The sequence below is a fragment of the Rattus norvegicus genome, chromosome 12, assembly GCF_021556685.1.
Source record: "Rattus norvegicus strain SHRSP/BbbUtx chromosome 12, alternate assembly SHRSP_T2T, whole genome shotgun sequence".
NCBI lineage: Eukaryota > Metazoa > Chordata > Mammalia > Rodentia > Muridae > Rattus > Rattus norvegicus.
In genome coordinates, this window is record NC_141545.1 from 25,145,285 (window position 1) to 25,159,611 (window position 14,327).

Genomic DNA, 14,327 nt, shown 5'->3' on the forward strand with positions numbered 1-14,327 from the left:
AAGCTTGCATGATGCCTTCTGTTATGAAAGCTTCTACTCAGAAGAAGACATTTATGTCAGTCCTAGCTCAGGAGACTCTGGACTGTTCATGAAGTGCTATGTATATTCAGCAATAGGAGCTTACCTTGCACCTCTTGGCCAGAACCCAGGTCAACAGAAGAGGCTATATACATTGGTAGACTTTTGGATACCCTTCAGCAACTAGTCAAAAGAAGGCTTTTGTGACCTAATATTGGGGTATTGATTAGGTGGTCTTTGACTCGATCATGGACCATGGAGCAACATGTAGAATGTGCTACTTACACTACAAGTCATACCATTAAAAATTGACTTTGCTTTTAATAGTTAGTTGAAAATACTAATAGCTTCTCAGATAATGGGGGCTCTATATCTTAACCGTACCATTGACTTCATTTCTGTTCTTGTTGTCTCGCTATATGTCTCTGTATGCCTCTGTTTCTACCTTCTCCACCTCTCTCTCTCTCTCTCTCTCTCTCTCTCTTCCTTTTTCTTCATCTTTCCTGTGATGCCTCTGAATCAGAAGTAGTTTTGAGTGACAGCTAGAACATTGTAGTTTACAATATACTTCCTAGCTCAGCATGATTTTTTGAAGGGAATCTACTATGCTATGAAACTATGAGATGCTAAATAATTTCTTTTATATGCTGTCTTGGAAATCATTTTTGTCACACTACTAGACAAGTATTTGAGACATAATTCATAAACATCCAAAATCACAAGCTCATCTCAAAAGAGGTGATTAAAAAAAACCTAGAAACTTGGAGATCATAGCACAGCTTCCTGACAATATCACAGGGTGAATAGTGTCTCCAGAAACCTCACATGTTTCTTGTTGTCTCATGGATCTGGGCTTATCTCTTTTTGCTTCACTGAGCTTTTATTTAAAAACGTTCTAACTTTAACCCTTCCTGCTTCTATTCATGTTGGGAGTGAGTGTTTTAATGGATCTGGACATTTTCACAGAGTCTCTGAAGGCATTATAAGTGTTACATACTGAGATTAAGGATATTCACTGTGACATTTGTTACTTAAGCTGCTTTAGAGCTTCCTGTATCTTAATGACCTTCCCTCCATATTAGGTGTTTTCTCTCTGAAATTCCCTCTATACCACAATAAGCTTCTTCATATATATTATCCAAAATGTTGTGCTTAGACACCTTCTAATCTTCTGTCCACTAATCAGCAGGAAGAAAACCTTTAACTCAGTTTCTGTATGCTTTCTTGTTCTTTATGTCTCAGATATGTGATTTCTACAACAGCAATAGGAACTTAAGATTAAGTTGTGAGGAATTACCAAATATTTGGGGTTGTCTCTATTACTTCATTGACTAACCCATTGAAAGATTATAGCATATATGTGGCTTGTGGCTTTTTAGTTGAAAGCTAGTGGTGAATCTGCCATGCATTGTCTCTCCATATAGGATTACTCCAGTGAAATTCTGTGTCTGCAAAGTACAGGTTCTGAAGCTTCAGCAGGTGGGTTTATTTAGGACATTGTGAAAAGATATTCGTATTAGTTATGTTCTCCCATTCTTCCTCTTCTACTCTTCTAATCAATTACAGACACGCACTCTCCAAGTCCTTGTTTTTTCATTATTATATTTTTAATCATCTTTTCTCAGCATTATGAACCATTTGTAGTTTTGTGACTTCTATACATACTCAATTTAAAACCATATCTTAAGTTTTAAATGGTACATATACATATATAGATATATAGATAGATATACACACATATATATGATTGTTTATGGCCCTGTTATGTCTTTGTCTGCATTACCTCACGCAATTTTATTTGCATTAACATTCATTTTCCTGGGAGTGTAGTATTTTCATATTCATAGATAAAATATTCTTTTATGTGGATATGTATATAGTTTAATTATCCATTCATTAGTTGATGAATTTGGAAGATATTTCATTTTCTTGGCTCTTGTAAGTAAAAGAGCTATGATCCTGGATGAGCAGGTGTACATAGAATAGGTTATAGATTATGTGTATTGGGTTGCTTTTGGAGAAGATGCATGTGCTTGTTGATTTCTGACAACCTGACACAAATGTATAAACATCTGGAAAAAATAGTCTTACAAAAGGAAAAGCAATCATAAGGTTGACCTGTGGACAACGTTTTGGTGTATTTTCTTGATTGATGATTGATGTGGGATGGGACAGCTCAGTGTGGGTGTGGCTACTACTGGACAATTGATATAACACTGTTTCAGAAAGCATCCTGGCCAAACATGTGAAGCAAGCATGTAAGTTCCATTATCCCATGGGTTCTTTGTAATTTTCTGCCCCCAACTTTCTGCTCTCTATTTTTAGCCTGATTTCCTTAAGTGGTGGAGTTTAAGCTCAGAGCTAAAACATGAAACAAAGAATTTCTTCCCTTAACTACAATTTTAATGTTTTATCAGAGCAATACAGCCCCAACCAAGACACTATTTATTTGGAAGGGAGTTATTTTTACCTTCCAACAGGTTTTTCAATTACTTACTTCAGTGTTGAAATCTTTCCGTGTACTCCAGTTCCACTCCATAGTTTTAATTATTATAAGGTGTATTCAGTTCCCATTATTTACTTCCTGAGGAGTTTGTTTTTATTTAAGAAGCATTTTTCTCAGTTAATATTGTGTCTTGTTACTTTCCTGAATGTGTGCATCAGCTGTAGGATATTTCTGGTAAAGTCTTTAAGGTCTATTAGGCATATATCCTGTCTGTTTAAGTACAGATACTTTGAGTTTGTCTTTCTATTCTGCACCTCCTTTGTCTATTTCATTGCCCTACTTCTCAAGATAAGATTTCAAAAAATTTAGATCAAAAGTAGATATTGAATAATATTTTCTTGTGCCTAATTTAGTAGAAATAGTTATAGTCTCTTTTCTGTGAATATTATGTTAGCAGTAGGATTTATTTGCCTTTATCATGTCTATAAATACCTACATCTCAAGGATAGAGCCAACATTACATGATTGTAATCACATGTCTATTGAATATAATGCACCATTATATTATGTGCACCATTGCATGCATGCATTGTATTGTGATATATAATGTATATATAATAATAATTGTATATACATGATTGAATTAGACATGGTTTCTATTACTGCACAAACATCAGCAAAAAGAGTCAAGTTGGGGAGGAAAGGGCTTATTCAGCTTACACTTCCACGCTGTTCATCACCAAAGGAAGTCAGGACTAAAACTCTAGAAGGTCAGGAAGTAGGAGTTGATGCAGAGGCCATGGAGGGATGTTTCTTACTGGCTTGCTTACTCTGGATTCCTCCGTTTGCTCTCTTGTAGAACCCAAGACTTCCAGCCTAGGGATGCTATCACGCACAAGGGACCCTCCCTCCTTGATCACTAATTAAGGAAATATGTTACAGCTGGATCTATGGAGGCATTTCTCCAACTGAGGCTCCTTTCTCTGTGTTAACTCCAGCTTGTGTCAAGTTGACACACAAAACCGTCAGTACAATGATATTCAAAAGATTGAACTATTAATTTTTGGGGTGTGGATTTTATTCAAGTAATACAATATTTACTGATTTAATAATTATACTCAGTCATATCTGACAATACTAAGAAACATTTATGATGTCATTTAGTCATCTTATATCCTGGTTCAAACGTTTTTAAAGAGCCATGATGAACTCTTACATGTGTGTAGCATCACTTACTTCTTTCTGCAGGAATTTGCACATAACCCTAATTGTGCATCTCCACAGATTTTATTACCTACTTATTTGAACTACAGATATCAGGAAACAGGATTTTACATTGGAAGGATTTTATCCCTTATATTGTTATATATGAGACATATGAATCTATTAGTACCCATGTTGTTTGGATTGAATATTTTTACTATATGTTGGTCTGTGCCAGAAATGAGTATGCTATCAAGATTGGTCAAAATGTGGTATCAGATCCTTGGGCCTGGAATTACAAAGAGTTTCAAGCCATCATAGAATTAGTGGAGTTCAAACCCATTTCCACTAAAAGGGAAGATCCTTCGATTAACTACTAAGCCATCTCTCGAATGACTGAATTAATTAAGACAAATCTACTGTCTATTAATATCATATCTATTTCAGGATTTGTTCTGGGAATTTTAAAGTTGACCTTGTGACAGATTAATGGTTTTAATATATTGCAAATATAGGTCAAAAAGACTGGACAAAACTAGACATAATTATTTATATCTAGAATCCATTTTTTAAAATTCTGTGGAAAAATTTATTCTTAGCATCCTTTCACATTCTCAACAAGTATTAACTGAATTAAATATGGCTTGTAATCCTATAAATCCCTAAATGTAGAGTATAACAATGAGCTATATTGTTGAATATATCTATTAACTATGAGGACAATATCTTAAGAATGTATTCTGTGTACATCTCTTGTGCATGATTTTACCTTCAGTATGTAGATTAAAAACAGTGGTGAGAACCTTATCGTTAATGCACGCACTTGCCTGTTCCATTGGAAATTTCATTTTCTGGACATGGGACACAGTCAAAACAGCAAGCGGCTTTCCCTTCCTGAAGAGATTTTCTGAATACAGGACCACAACTTTCACTGCACACAGACACAGGAATCTGAGGATATTAGAGAAATGAGGACATAAAGAATTAGCCTGGTAACTATAGTACAGGATTGGGTAATAATGAATGTAATATTGTGCATGCTCATTCTATTTATTTATGTTAATTTATGATACTAAAATACACATTATCTATATATTATATATACTTATCAACAGAATAAAGTTATGTATATATACATACATACACACACACACATATATATATATATGTATATATATATGTATATATATATGTATATATATATGTATATATATATGTATATATATATATATATATATATATATATATATATATATATATATAAACGTGCATAACCCTGGTAAGAATGTGCTAATTCTCGGAAAAGGTAAACACATTAAGAAACACTTGAACATGGAAAGTAAGTTTGTAACTTTATCATTAGATTCATCTTTTAATTTATGAGGAGGCATCAGTCTCACCAAGGCATTTTTCATGATTTTTACCTGTGTTCTCTACAGAATAGTGTAACATTCCACCCACCTGTTGCTCCACTCCTATGCTCCACTCTATCCTGTCCTCAGAAATCGACAATTGTTAACCAGGTGGAAAATATGGAGAAAATGTTCCTACTTTCACTTTATATGTAAGACCTTGTGGAAAATCCCAGAAGTTCAGAATGTCATAATCTATGTGCAATTTCTCTGAAGGATTCAAAGATATTGGATCTCCACCAGGATTCATGAATTTAATGTTCTTCAGCAGGGAGCTCAGCTACGGAAGATTTATGATTCATAATGGTAATTTTATAAGAGTCTGAATTATGTCACATTCACATATTCATTGATCCCAATTAACAATGAAATAACATTAGGCATATATGATTGTGTAATGTGTACACTTATATTTAATTGACATCATAAATACCGTAATAGTATTTTAACAGGATAGTTAGATAAATCTACTGTTGCTAATACATCCTAATGGTTTTCAGCACTGGTGAGCACTGGTGAGCATGGATATTTTGCATATATGACTGATAGTCTACAGGCATCTGGTTTTGTGTTATCAGTGTAAAATTGTCTGGGATATTTTGTACTCTGATTATGTCTATGTGAGTTTTTGTCATTTGGATTAAGTGAGGTGTGAATACCCATCCTTAATTAAAGCAGGTTCATTTCATAATCTGTGGCTGAACTGAATATACTGAAGGGAGCCAGCTGTGTAATAGCATACTCATAGCTTACTGCTTTTCATTATGGAAGTTTATGTGGCAAGCTTCATTAAAATACTGTCAAATTGAGTCCATCCTGATGCTGGTCTATAATGTCTTAGTTGAAGTAAAAGAAACCTTTTCTCATATATGACCTTTGTCCACATATTTTATGAGAGCAAATGTAACAAATTTAAGAAATAATCTATAGTTGATTAGTTGATACAATTTAATGAGATATTTTAAGAATATTTCACTTGCTGGTACTGTACAATTTTTAGGACCTTAAATATGATGCCACTCCTTTTCAAATATAAGAACAAGGTGGGAAAAGATTCTGATTTTACTGTTGAGAACCTTAGAAGGGTATGAGACTGACAGCACCTTTAACAGAAACATTTTTTATCTTGGTTTTTATTTCTGTATGATTGGGAAGTTGACTCTCAATTTCACCCAGGTATAGATTTTTCTTCCAGTCAGTTAAATAGTCTAGAAAACTTGTCTTCTAGAAAGATCCCCATTGTATTTGTTTAGAGTATGTATGGGTCAATTTCAAAAAGTTACATTGGTGACAGTCTAGAGAATCAAAAGTAAAAGCATTACCTTCAAGGGGGGAAAATCCATGCTGCCTCCGTTTTTCATTCCTTGTAGGTCTCCTTTTTGTGTAAGCATCTTGTGCATGGTGTGGGCCACAGCGTATACAGCATTGTATACATGGTAACTGCCAGTACTTACAGCTATGTCAAAGTGGTACCAAGGTAACAATCCCAAGTTACCTCTAGATGAACAATTTTTTAATGATTTACAGGTAGCATTAGATATTGCACAATCAAAGTAAATCTCCCACAGTCTGGCAAGAAAAATGTCATCTGGGTATTTGGAAGGTCTCACTGTCTTTACAAACTCTTTAAAAGTAGAAATATCACCCTGGCGTTGTGAAAAGATGAGAGTCCCATGGAATGAGTCAAGAATTAAATGTCTCATAGAAGTGATGACTTCCCACTGTGAAGTGGTCACCCAGATTCTCCATGGAAGTATATATTCCCATCTTCTAAACAACACACCTAAGGAAGAGTCAGTGTTAGCGTAAACGATAACAACTTTGGCTGGGTATCTCATAATCCGAATATGGTATTCATAAGCGTTATCCAGGTCCATCATGTGAGTAACTGGGATAAATTCCATGAAGGCTACACAGACTGTGTTTCTTTCCATTTGTGGAATCAAGTCTGTGACAAAGTTAACACCATTCTCATCCTCTGAGATGACCAGCCCCACCCAATTCCATCTGAAATGGACAAACAATGAGACCATGCCTAAGGCCAAAGAAGATTCTTTGGCAGCCATCTGATACAAAAAAGGAAACTTCTCAGAGTTATTTATACTTGTTTCAAAAGGTCCAATGCTCAGCTGTAAAAATAAAATTGGGGATGGACATTAATGAGGAGGTTCTGGAAATCTGCATATGAAACAGTGACTTAAAGTTTAGAGATCCAAATTTTCATTTATAGTCAAGTCTAGTACTGAGATATGATTCTGGAAAATGAGTTGAAATACTCTCTTTTATTGTAGACATGTTTGTATATCTTAAGGCCTGTATGTACATTTCAATCAGAAGAAATGTGAATATAGTAATATCTCAAAGTATGTAGCTTTAAAGTTATGTATTTTAAAGAATGTTTGGACAGCTGGTCCATTGACTCTCTCTCTCTCTCTCTCTCTCTGTGTGTGTGTGTGTGTGTGTGTGTGTGTGTGTGTGTGCATAAAAATGTGTGTGCCCAGCTTTCTACAGTGCATATAGCATATATATGCATGTGAAGGCTAAAAGAGGGCAGCAGGTGTTCTCTACTTTTTTCCACATATTCTTCTGAGGTAGGGTCTCTCTTCCTCCCTGGGCTTCATTTCTTTTGCCCTGGAGAGAAGTAAGGTGGACACAGGGATTATCTTTTATCTGGTTTGCTGTCATTAGAGTAAGTTTGAAGCTGGCATCCGAACTTTTATCCTCCTGGTTGCACTGTAATTTTTTGCTGTATTCTAGTCCAATACCATTATTTTGAATCATACAAAAATGAATCATTCCCTTATGATTTTTCATGGTACACAAATTATGGAATCAAATGAGAATATTTTCCTTTCTTCTCATGCATCTAATCTCACCTGTGGATATTTATAAAGACCCAAAAATATTCCAATTAAGGAAGAAATTTCCCATGTTTTTCCTGTGATTGCAGCCACAGATTTTTTCCTTGGTTTTGCATGTATAGTTTGGAATGAGTCTGTTCTGCCCTGTGAGCCACTTGAGTAAATTTATTACTGTCTCACTTTCAATGGACCCAGCACTGCGAATATTATATCCAAGCGTCATGTTAGGTAAAAGAATGGGGTTTCTGTTGATCTCCTCTATGGCAAAAGTTAAGGCCATCACATATTGGTAGTTTTGCGGGTTAATCCTGTGTAGAAAACATAGGGATCATTAGAACATTATCTCAAATCACCATTGGGTCGTTCAACTGAATACATTCACTTTTATGTAGTGAATGAACACACCCTCTCAGAGCTTCAATGTTTGAACTGCATCTTCTTTCCCAAGATTGCTCATGTGTCATTGGCACATGTTCCTGTCTTGTTTATCAGCTCCTATGGGGACAAATGCCTTTGTAAATAATTGAGCATAGATGAGACTGATTTTTTTATTTCAAAGTTTTTCTTATTTACACGGTATGATACCTAAATAGTTGGTTTGTTACCCAGAGCTGATCTTAGAAAGCAAGTATTTTATGATTTTACATAAATTTATAAATTTGAATAAAGAAATTTATAAAAGAAAATTTACTAAAGCACAAACACAGTGCACCACAGAAAGGGAGATTTCAACACACCACTCTCATCAATGGACAAACCATGGAAACAGAAATTAAATGGAGAGAAAATGAAGCTAACAGAAATTATGAATCAAATGGATTTAACAGATATCTATAGAACATTTCATCCTAAAACAAAAGGATATACCTTCTTCTCAGCACAGCATGGTATCAAAATTGACCGAATAATGGGTCACAAAACAGGCCTCAATAGATACAAGGAGATTGAAATAATCCTATGCATTCTGTCAGAACACTATGGACTAAGATTGTTCTTCAATAACAACAAAAACATCAAAAATCCCACATACACATGGAAACTGAGCAATCCTTAACTCAATGACAACTTGGTCAAAGAAGACAGAAAGAAATTAATGACTTTTTAGAATTTAATGACAATGAAGGCACAATATAGCCAAACTTATGGAATACAATGAAAGCAGTGTTAATAACAGTTTTCAGTGCCTCAAAAATGGAGAGCGCTTAGACTTACAGTTTGTCAGCACACCTGAAAGCTCTAGAAGAAAAAGGGGCTAATTCACCCAAGAGAGTAGACAGCAGGAAATAATCAAACTCAAAGGTGAAATCAACCAAGTAGAAACAAAAAGAATTATTCACTGGGTCAACAAATCCAGGAGAAGGTTCTTTGAGATAAACCCTTAGCAAACAGAAAGCAGAGAGACGGTATCCAAATCAACAATATCATAAATGAAAAGGGAGACATAAGAAACTGAGAGAATTCAGAAAATTAAGATCCTACTGCAAAAGCCTATACTCAACAAAACTGGTAAATCTGGAAGAAATAGACAACTTTCTGGACAGATACCAGATAACAAAGTAATAAGAGGCTCAGATAAACCAACTAAACAGTCCCAAAACCCTTAAAGAAATAAAAGCAGTCATTAAAAGTCTACCAACAAAAAAAGTCCAGGACAAGATGGGCTTAGTGTATAATTCTACCAGACCTTCATAAAAGACCTAATATCAATAGTGTCCAAACAGTTCCACAAAATAGAAACAGAAAAAACACTACCCAATTCATTCTTTGAAGCCGTAATTATGCTTATACCTAATCCGCACAAAAACCCAACAAAGAGAAAACTTCAGACAAACTTCTCTTATGAATATTGATGTAAATTTACACAATAATATACATGGAAAACTAATCCAAGAACGCATCAAATCGTTCCTCCATCATGATCAAGTCTGCTTCATCACAGGGAGGCAAAGATATTTCAATATACAGAAATTCATCAATATACTCCACTACTTAAAAAACTCAAAGAACAAAACCACATAATCATCTCATTGGAAGCTGAGAAAGCATTTGACAAAATTCAACACCCCTTCATGTTAGAAGTCTTGGAAAGATAAGGAATTCAAGGTTTACATCTAAACAGTAAAAACAATATACAGCAAACTGGAAGCCAACATCAAATGAAATAGAGAGAAACTTGAAGCAATCCACTAAAAACAGGGGCTGGACAATGCTGCCTACTGTCCCTTTACCTCTTCAATATAGTACTTGAAGTTCTATTGAGAGCAAGTAGACAACACAATCAGGTCAAAGGGATAAATTTGAAAGGAAGAAGTCAAAATATCACTATTTGCAGATGATATGAATGTACACTTAAGGGACCCCAAAAATTCCATGAGAGAACTACTACAGCTGATAAACAACTTTAACAAATTGGCTGGTTATAAAATTAACTCAAACAAATCGGTAACCATCTTCTACTCAAAAGATAAACAAGCTAAGAAAGAAATTAGGGAAATGACACATTTCACAATAGCCACAAATGGTATAACTATTTGACTCTAACCAAACAAGGGAAAGATCTGTATGAAAAGAACTTCAAGTTTCTGAAAAGAAACCAAAGATCTCAGAAGATGGAACGATCTCCCATGCTCATGGATTGGCAGGTTAATACAGTAAAAATGCCCATTTTGCCAAAAGCGATCTACAAATTCAATGCAATCACCATAAAAATTCCAATGCAATTCTTCATAGAATTAGAAAGAACAATTTGAAGATTCATTTGGAAAAGGAAAGACACCAGGATAATGAGAACTCTTCTCAACAATAAAAGAAGTTATGGGGGAATCACCATCCCTGACCTCAAGCTGTATTACACAGCAATAGTGATAAAAACTGCGTGTTATTTTACTACAGAGACAGGCAGGTAGATCAATGGAATTGAATTGAAGATCCAGAAATGAACTCACACAACTATGGTCACTTGATCTTGGACAAAGGAGCTAAAAATATCCATGCAAAAAGACAACCTTTTCAACAAATAGTGCTGGTTGAATTGAAGGTCAGCATGTAGAAGAATGCAAATTCACCCATTCTTTTCACCTTGTACAAAGCTCAAGTCCAAGTGGACCAAAGACCCCATATCAAACCAGATACACTGAAACTAATGGAAGAGAAAATGAGGAAGAGCCTCAAACACAAACGCACAGGGGCAAATTTCCTGAACAGAACACCAACGATGCATGTTCTAATATCAAAAATTGAGAAATGGGACCTCATAAAATTGAAAAGCTTCTGTAAGTCAAAGGACACTTTCAATAGGACAAAATGGCAACCAACAGATTTGGAAAATTCTTTACCAATTCTATATCTGATAGAAGGCTAATATTTAATTTATACAAACAAATCAAGACAGACTCCAAAGAATCAAATAATCCTATTAAAAATAAGGTAAAGACCTACACAAAGAGTTCTCAGCTGAGGAATATCAAATGGCTGAGAACTGTCTAAATAAATGTTCAACATCCTTAGTCATCAGGGAAATGCAAATCAAAACAATCCTGAGATGCCACCTCACACCTGTCAGAACAGCTAAGATCAATAACGCAGGTGACAACAGATGCTGGTGAGGATGAGGAGAAAGAGGAACACTCCATTGTTGGTGAGATTTCAAGCTGGTACAACCACTCTAGAAATCAGTCTGGGGGTTCCTCAGAAATATCACCATAGTACTAACTGAGGACCCAAATATACCAGTCAAGGGCATTCACCCAAAATATGCTCCAACATATAACAAGGACACATGTTCCACTATGTTCATAGCAGCCTTATTTAAAATATCCAGAAAATGGAAAGAACCTAAATGCCCTTCAACAGAGGAATGGATACAGAAAATGTTGCACATCTACACAATGGTGTACTACTCAGCAATCAAAAACAATGACTCCATTAAATTCATAGGGCAGTGGATGAAACTAGAAAATATCATCCTGAGTGAGGTAACTCATTCACAAAAGAAAATGCATGGTATACACTCACTGCTTGGTGTTTATTAGACCAAAAACCTGGAATACCTGAGAAAAAATCACAGATCATATGAAGTTCAAGAAGAAGGAAGGCCAAAATGCAGATGATTCATTCCTTTTTATAAAGGAGCACAAAATACTTTCAGGAAGAAATACAGGGACAAAGAGTGGATCAGGGGCTGAAGAAAAGGCCATCCAGAGACTCCACACCTTGGGATTTATCCTATATGCTGCCACCAAATCCAGTCACTCTTGCTGTTGCCAAGAACTGCTTTTTGACAGGAGGCAGATGTGCCTGTCTACTGAAAGGCTCTGCCAGAGCCCTACTGGTACAGATGAGGATGGTTGCTGCTAACCATTGAACTTTACATGGGGAACCCAATGGAGGAGTTAGAGAAAACGCTTAAGGAGTTGAAGGGGTTAGCAACACCACAGGAAACAACCAAACCCTACCAGACCTCCCAGAGATTAAACCACCAAACAATGAGTAAAAAGGGAGCGAGCCATGACACCAGCCACATATGTGACAGAGGATGGCATTGTCCAATATCACTGGGAGGATAAGCCCTTGATCGTGTGAAGGCTTGTTTCCCCAATGTATGGTAATGCCAGTGTGCTGAGGATGGGGTGGATGGGTGGAAATGGGAGCATCCTCATAGAAGCAGGGGGAGGGTGAAGGGGATATGGGAGAGGGCAGAAACGGGATAACATTTGAAATGTTAATACATAAAATATCCATGAAAAATAAAATTAATAAAAAGTTATGTGATCTTGGGGAAAGCTGTATAATAAATGTAAGAAAAACCTTAGAAGAAGAAAAATGAAAAATATATCTAAATAATAATCAACACTGAAGCCATTGAAGATTTTACACCATGCAGTATTAAGTATTCAAGTTACATTTCACATTTTGTATATGAAACTAAGCACTCCAGCTTCAGTAGTATTTATAACTTATTTCTTCTCTTTTCTTCTCTTTTTTCATTCTTTTTTCTCCATCTTTATTAAAGTGGGTATTTCTTATTTACATTTCAATTGTTATGCACTCTCCAGGTTTCCAGGCCACCATCCCCTTAACCCTTCACCCTCCTCTTCTATATGGGTGTTCCACTCCCCATCCTCTGCCCATTACCGCCCCCCCAATAATCCCATTCACTGTGGGTTCAGTCTTGGCAGGACAAAGACTTCCCCTTCCACTGGTGCCCTTACTAGGCTATTCATTGATACCTAGGCAGTTGGAGCCCAGGGTCAGTCCATGTACACTCTTTGGGTAGGGTCTTAGTCCCTGGAAGCTCTAGTTGGGTGGCATGGTTCATACGGGGTCTCAAACCCCCTCAAGATCTTTCACTCATGTTCTGAATCCTTGAACAGGGATCCGTTTACAGTTCTGAGGCTTGGTGCTGGCATTCGCCTATGTCTTTGCCATATTCTGGTTGTGTCTCTCAGGAGAGATCTACATCCAGTTCCTGTCAGCCTGCACTTCTTACCTTCATCTATCTTATTAAGTTTGGTGGCTGTATAAGTATGGGCTACATGTGGGGCAGGCTGTGAATGGGTGTTACTTCTGCCTCTGTTTTAAATTTTGCCTCCCTATTCCCTGTGAAGGGTATCTTGGTCCCCTATTAAAGAAGGAGTGAAGCATTCACATTTTGATCATCCTTGTTGATTTTCATGTGTTCTGTGCATCTAGGGTAATTCAAGCATTTGGGCTAATAGCCACTTATCAATGAATGCATACCATGTGTATTTTTCTGTGATTGCGTTACCTCACTCAGGATGATATTTTCCAGTTCCATCCATTTGCCTATCAATTTCATAAAGTCATTGTTTTTGATAGCTGAGTAATATTTCATTGTGTAGATGTACCACATTTTCTGTATCCATTCTTCTGTTGAAGGGCATCTGGCTATTATAAATGAGGCTGCTATGAACACAGTGGAGCACGTGTCTTTGTTATATGTTGGGGCATCTTTTGGGTATATGTCCAAGAGAGGTATACCTGGCTCCTCAGGTAGTTCAATGTCCAATTTTCTGGGGAAGCTCCAGACTGACTTCCAGAATGGTTCTACACAATCTGCAATCTGCAATCCCAGCAACAATGGAGGAGTGTTCCTCTTTCTCCACATCCTAGCCAGCATTTTCTGTCACCTGAATTTTTGATCTTAGCCATTCTGACTTCTGTCAGGTGGAATCTCAGGGTTGTTTTGATTTGTATTTCCCTTATGACTAAAGATGTTGAACATTTCTTTAGATGCTTCTCAGCCATTTGGCATTCCTCAGCTGTGAATTATTTGTTTAGTTCCTAACCCCAATTTTTAATAGGGTTACATGTCTCCCTACAGTCTAACTTCTTGAGTTCTTTGTATATTTTGGATATAAGCCCTCT

The 14,327-nt window shown here is 36.2% G+C and overlaps 1 pseudogene; it reads right to left on the bottom strand.

The window, feature by feature from the left end:
- Positions 1-14,327, bottom strand: part of LOC148002256 (vomeronasal type-2 receptor 116-like) — a 33,274-nt pseudogene that overhangs the window by 2,770 nt on the left and 16,177 nt on the right.